Source organism: Branchiostoma lanceolatum, chromosome 15 (assembly GCF_035083965.1).
Source record: "Branchiostoma lanceolatum isolate klBraLanc5 chromosome 15, klBraLanc5.hap2, whole genome shotgun sequence".
NCBI lineage: Eukaryota > Metazoa > Chordata > Leptocardii > Amphioxiformes > Branchiostomatidae > Branchiostoma > Branchiostoma lanceolatum.
The window spans coordinates 8,007,805-8,013,804 of NC_089736.1; positions in this window are offsets into that span (position 1 = coordinate 8,007,805).

The following is a 6,000-nucleotide window of genomic DNA, read 5'->3' on the forward strand; positions in this document are numbered from 1 at the left end:
AGTATCACAAAGACCTTTAGATCTGAAGCTGTTATGTGATGCCTCGGTGGTTTACGATGAAAGTGATGTTTCTGATATCAAGTATCCCGGTAAAAGGGACTGTTATTTTGGCCTTCAGCGATACTGATCAAAGCTATGAAATTCAATGTTTTTCAAAGCAACAAAGCAATATCCCAGCAGAGAAAAAATGGACTTCTATCGTCCGAGACGGTTTTTATCCGATCAGTCAACGTACAAGGGGCTCAACTACTGAAGTTTTACTTACAGATTTCGAACAGACACGTGTCTACAAGGCGTGTCAAGTGAGGTGAGTTGATTATTAAGTTGATGATGCGACTCAGTAAAAACCCTAGGTACACATCGACATCTATGATTTGGATTATGATTTGCATTATTATTTACTACTGTTAGCATTACTGTCGTTGTTTTCATTATGATCATTATCATTATAATTATTTTTGTTATTTATGTTCCTTTCCTGTTCGTATCATCACTGTATGTACATCACTTGTTTTCTTGTATTTGAAGCGCAGGCTCCCACTGCAAAGGTGTGTCAATCACTGAGTTGGGCTACCCTGGGTAAAGATGACAGAATCTTCATCAGTGGACTGTGGAACGAATCTAAAGGCAAACAAGAGTCCGTAGGATAATCTCCAAGCAGATCCACACCGGGCGCGAAAATCGTAGTATGCTAGCCAGAGAAGGTCCAGTCAGCCAGAGAGGGTCCAATAGCCCGGTAGGGATCTGCCCTTAGACGGACCTGAACAAGGTTATTAACCGGCACGAGGAGGGGCAACCTTTTGAGAAAGGTGCCTCTACTCCTCCTCGTGCCTGCTTAACTCCAACATGAAAATTGGCAGGGATTATCGTTTTACAACCCTGAATCTGGGACGAACCCGGCCGGCCGCGCCATTTCACAGACATACTCTCCAGACATGCTAGAATGGCATCAAGTTGAGTCTCCCTAATTTCAAACTTTCAGATAGCACGGAAATTACGGCGGACTCTTTCCGTCCACCAGCGCTTGCTTGCTTCCATTGTTATCTGGAATTCAAACCTGCCGGGTAACTGTGAGACAGTGCGCAGCTGACCCATGACGGGCGCCGGGCTTCGAACGCCGGCACAATTCGCACCTTCTTTCTAAGCGCAGTTTGACTCCGGGGAGATTAGGTAACAATTGCGTGTTAATAACCTTGTTCAGGTCCGTCTAAGGGCAGATCCCTACCGGGCTATTGGACCCTCTCTGGCTGACTGGACCTTCTCTGGCTAGCATACTACGATTTTCGCGCCCGGTGTGGATCTGCTTGGAGTGTTTTTACAGCATGGCACAGATGGGATCTAGAAATTCCGGGAAAAGTCACAAAGTTAGATCCAGATGGCCCCTTTTCAATTATCAACGAACCATTCAGCCTTACAACTAAGATGTATCAGAAATCACAAATATGCAGTAAATCCTCTTTCCACAATTTATTGCAGGCCGGCCTGATCTATAGCTATCAAGCTATTTGCAATAAAAAAGGCTAATCTATATTATCGTAACATTTCACGAAGGTCAAAGGTCACCGGATCTAACCACCCGGAAGTGACACTGGCGCGCGCACTTTTCTGAGAGATATTTCTCAACAATCTTTCATCCCCTGCGTAAACTTTTCACATTGTCACAGCCTCCGTATTATAAACTACAAGTGTGGTAAGTTTGAAGGTCCAGAGATTTGCCATTTTCACACTGTGCGTAAAAGTGCATCGTCCGTCCCGTGCGCACATACTGTATGCGAGTTGCGAGTGGACACGGCATACTTAATACACAGACTGGAGGTCACTCTGCACATGAACGCAGCTAAAACTCACAATTCCCGTTGCCGCATTGGTATGTAACTTGGTATATCGTTTGCTAGGTTGCGTGTGGTGATGCACGTTGTCTATTTTTCAATGTAACAGTGACTATACGATCACAGCAAGTAAGGAAGATTTATACCCCGTATCTGCCTGAAGTATTCCAGTCATGCATAACGGATTATAACATGGTCCCTATGGCAGGGCAGTGGGACATAGCATTAATTATAGGGGTGCAATTACGATATTGGATTGACGTTTAAAGTAGTTATGGTGTAACAAAGCTATTGTGCATCACCACGCCAAACCAGGCAAACGATATGCCAAGTTACACACCAATGCGACAACGGGATCGTGAGTTATAGCTGCGAACGCGCAAACAAAAGCATTTCCAATACTCCCAGAAGGAGGTCATCCTCCTTCCCGGAGTAATTATTGTTTGTTTCTTTGTTCTGCATATCCGGCAAACTGTCTTTAGCGTTACACACCAGTTTTGTCCGTAAGTCAAAGCTGCGAAAGACCGGGCTGTAAGGTTTGATCCACTCATACCGGTATGGACTAGTTCTTTTCGACAAGTGTGCTGGGTTCTTTAACGTGGTCGAGGTGTAGCTCTCATAAAACATGGGGACTCCGGCTTTACGTCCCATCCGAGAGGACATCCCTAACCACAGCTAGATACTCATTTTCACCTGAATAGACTGTTAAGCGCCTTTCCCAAGGAAACAACATTGGGGCCTGCTAGGATTTTTAACCCAGAATCTTTACATTCTAAGTCAACAACTCTAACTACAAAACCATCTTCAAATTCAATTCTTTTAGCGGACGTTGTCCGAAACATCTGAATATGCTAGAGATCTAGTTTTTGGTATAATAAATGCATGGTAAAAATATTTTGTCCACAAATGTGTATAGGTCTCTGAACTCACTTTGGCTTCGTATTCACGCTCTATCCTTAACACCGTTGTCAAGCCTGCAGGCGGAATCGGGCGTCATGTTACATGAAATGATACTTATTGGCCTCAATTGAAACAAAGGTTAGCTATAATATACTTTAAGACGTGACTTTGGGCGATCGACACACGTTTATAAAATACAAAACCCAATTATTGTTTTCATCATCTAAAACACAAAACTGTAACATACGCGTAAAAGATATCCCAAATTCAAAATAGATCTAATTTGAAATCATACAATGTAAATTTGGTCTTTGGTTTCAACACGCTTTGAAAAATATCATCGTGTCACCGAATTTCACGCAGATCTATGAAAGAAAACAATCGCTTTTTGCCATGCAAGTACCAAGAAGTAGATGTCGCAGACTCAAATATGACTTGTTTCTAATTTATTTATTTATCTATCTATCTATTTGTTTATAGTGGAGGTGGTGAGACCCATAGCCTACAATGACAGATCATGCTTACTTTCATTGTATCATGTGGAGTAGTTCTTGCTAATCACCATTTAGTGTGGTGTCAACGAATAACAAAACATAATACATGTACAATAAAGCAGACGGACTGCTGACGACAACAACAGAACATCACAAAAATAGTACAGTATTTACGAATTTACGACAAAATACCAGACTTACCGGACTTTACCAATGGCGATAAGTGCCGGGTAAGTCCGATAATACCAGATTAGCCTGTTAGTTTTCGTTGTTATGGCAACCAATACCAGACTTACCGGACTTTTATCGCCATAAACAAATCCTAGTTTTGATTCAGTGGTACAAGCGGTACCCGGTAAAGCGGAACCCGCTAAAACCCCTGCTAGACCACTGATGGCCTCCCAACCTTCTATAGACCATGGTTGGGAGTGAGTCGTGAGCAAGGTCATCTGTGGTTGGGAGTCGGTCGGCGAGGTTACCTACCAGACTTTAAAAAGTCGCCTGCCCCAGCCAAATATAAATTTTGCAAAATCAAAGTCAGGAATATCATATTCTGCTTGGATGCGATTAGAGAAGCGAACTGTATGAACATATGGCCTCCTTAAGTCAATATTAACCATGGTAAAATCCTAATTGATATCAGCCTTACAGCTTCGGCTATGGCTGAACAGCCCTATACGAGAATGGCGTAAGCCTGATCATAGGATGTGTTACAGGCTAGTAATGATAACCCAGCCCCGGCCTTAGTTTGGAATCAGGGGCTTAAGTGACCCCCTGTTACGCAATAGGAATCAAAATCAGTGCATCAAGAGTGCGGATGTTCAAACCGGCCCGCTCGGGCAAGATTGTGAGGGGATTGCATTCGTCCTTTCGGGTGGGGACGTAAAGCCGGCAATCCTGTGTCTGCGCGAGGCGCATCCTTCATGCATGCGTCAAACCCCTGCATCGTACCACTAATCAGCACAAAACTTCTTAGTCCAACGGCATAGCTGAGAAAATGTGCAAAATTGTCTAAAAACCACAAAATTTGGCACACATGTACTTGAATGTTTAGGAAACAAGCATAGATATTGAGGCATCTCAAATTCTGCCCCCAAACAATTTTATGGCATTTTTGGCCATTTTCAGACCAAAGATGTATATTTTGGGCTCCTGTGCCTGTACACGTTCTAATGAACATGGAGGTCCATCCAGGGGTCGGCCTACAACGCTTGTTATGTGAAAAACATGGACCGTTATTCCTTACACATGACCGAATTGATTTCGTCGAGCAAAGGCCCACTCATTTTATTCAGTCAGTCAGTCACAGCTGACCAGTCACGAATTAACGCCTTTATTTCTATAGTCACGTTCATGCGTATATTTCCCCTCTGATAAGTGCGCTAAGGTTATAGAGACTTTGGTATTCAATTTGCATCTACATTGCAATATTGAAAATGTAACTGGTGAACTATACATGATCACCACTACGCTTAGAGAATATTCTTCGCCATGCTTCAAACAAACTGAGCATTTGAAATGGCAGATGACAGCGCTATTGACATTTCTCCCTCAAGTCCCAACGCAAGGCGTTCGGATTCGTTTAACGTAACGTTGCCAGCATGTTTTGAATCATCTGGCTTACAACGCGAGCTGCAATGTTCAACCGTGTGCAATTTCAATAAAGATCAAAGTCCCAATGCAAGACTGAGTCGCATTTGTTAACGCATCACTGCTAATTATCGGTAACGTTGCCAGCATACTAATGTAGTACTGTAGTACAATGTCACCCGGAGTACAGTGTGTGCAAGCGCCGTAATTTTCAACCGTGTGTAAAAACCTGTGTGTGACTTTAATCTGTTGTTCTACATGAATACCCGTGAAGTGAGACCCTAACGTCACATCGTGTTGTTGCAACTTCAATAAAGTTGAAAGTCCCAATGCAAGGCTGTGTCGCATTTGTTAAGCATCACTGACGATTATCGGTAACGTTGCCACAGTGTGTGCAAGCTGTAATGTTTAACCGTGTGTAAAACCTACATATGATTTTAAGCTGTTGTTCTACAGGAATATCCCTGAAATGAGACCCTAATGTCGCATTGTGTTTGTGCAATTTCAATAAAGTTGAAAGTCCCAATGCAAGGCTGTGTCACATTTGTTAAGCATCACTGACGATTATCGGTAACGTTGCCAGCATGCTTTAAGTCACTCGGAGTGCAGTGTGTGCAAGCTGTAATTTTCAACCGTGTGTAAAAACCTGTGTGTGACTTTAATCTGTTGTTCTACATGAATACCCGTGAAGTGAGACCTTAACGTCACATCGTGTTGTTGCAACTTCAATAAAGTTGAAAGTCCCAATGCAAGGCTGTGTCGCATTTGTTTAGAGTCAATGCTACTTAACGGTAACGTTGCCAGCATGATTTTAGTCACCCGGATTACAGTGTGTGCAAGCTGCCATTTTCAATAGTGTGTTCTACACGAGTACCTCTGAAGTAAGCACCGAACATCGCATTGTGTTGTTGCAATTTCAATGAAGTTTAAAGTCCCAATGCAAAGCTGTTGTGCTACATGAATACTATAATTCTTGTTTCTTTCACTGTAACTTTAAGTTCACTGTTTTCACAGTCCCCTCTATACCGTGAATTTATCATCACAGCAGACCTGTTGTTATGATTCCTTCACACATCTGTTCTGTAAATCACTTGCCACCACCGGGAAGCTAAAGTTCAGTGAAAATGACCATTTTCCTTAAACCTGTGTGTGATTTTAAACTGTTGGTCTACAGGAATACCCTTGAA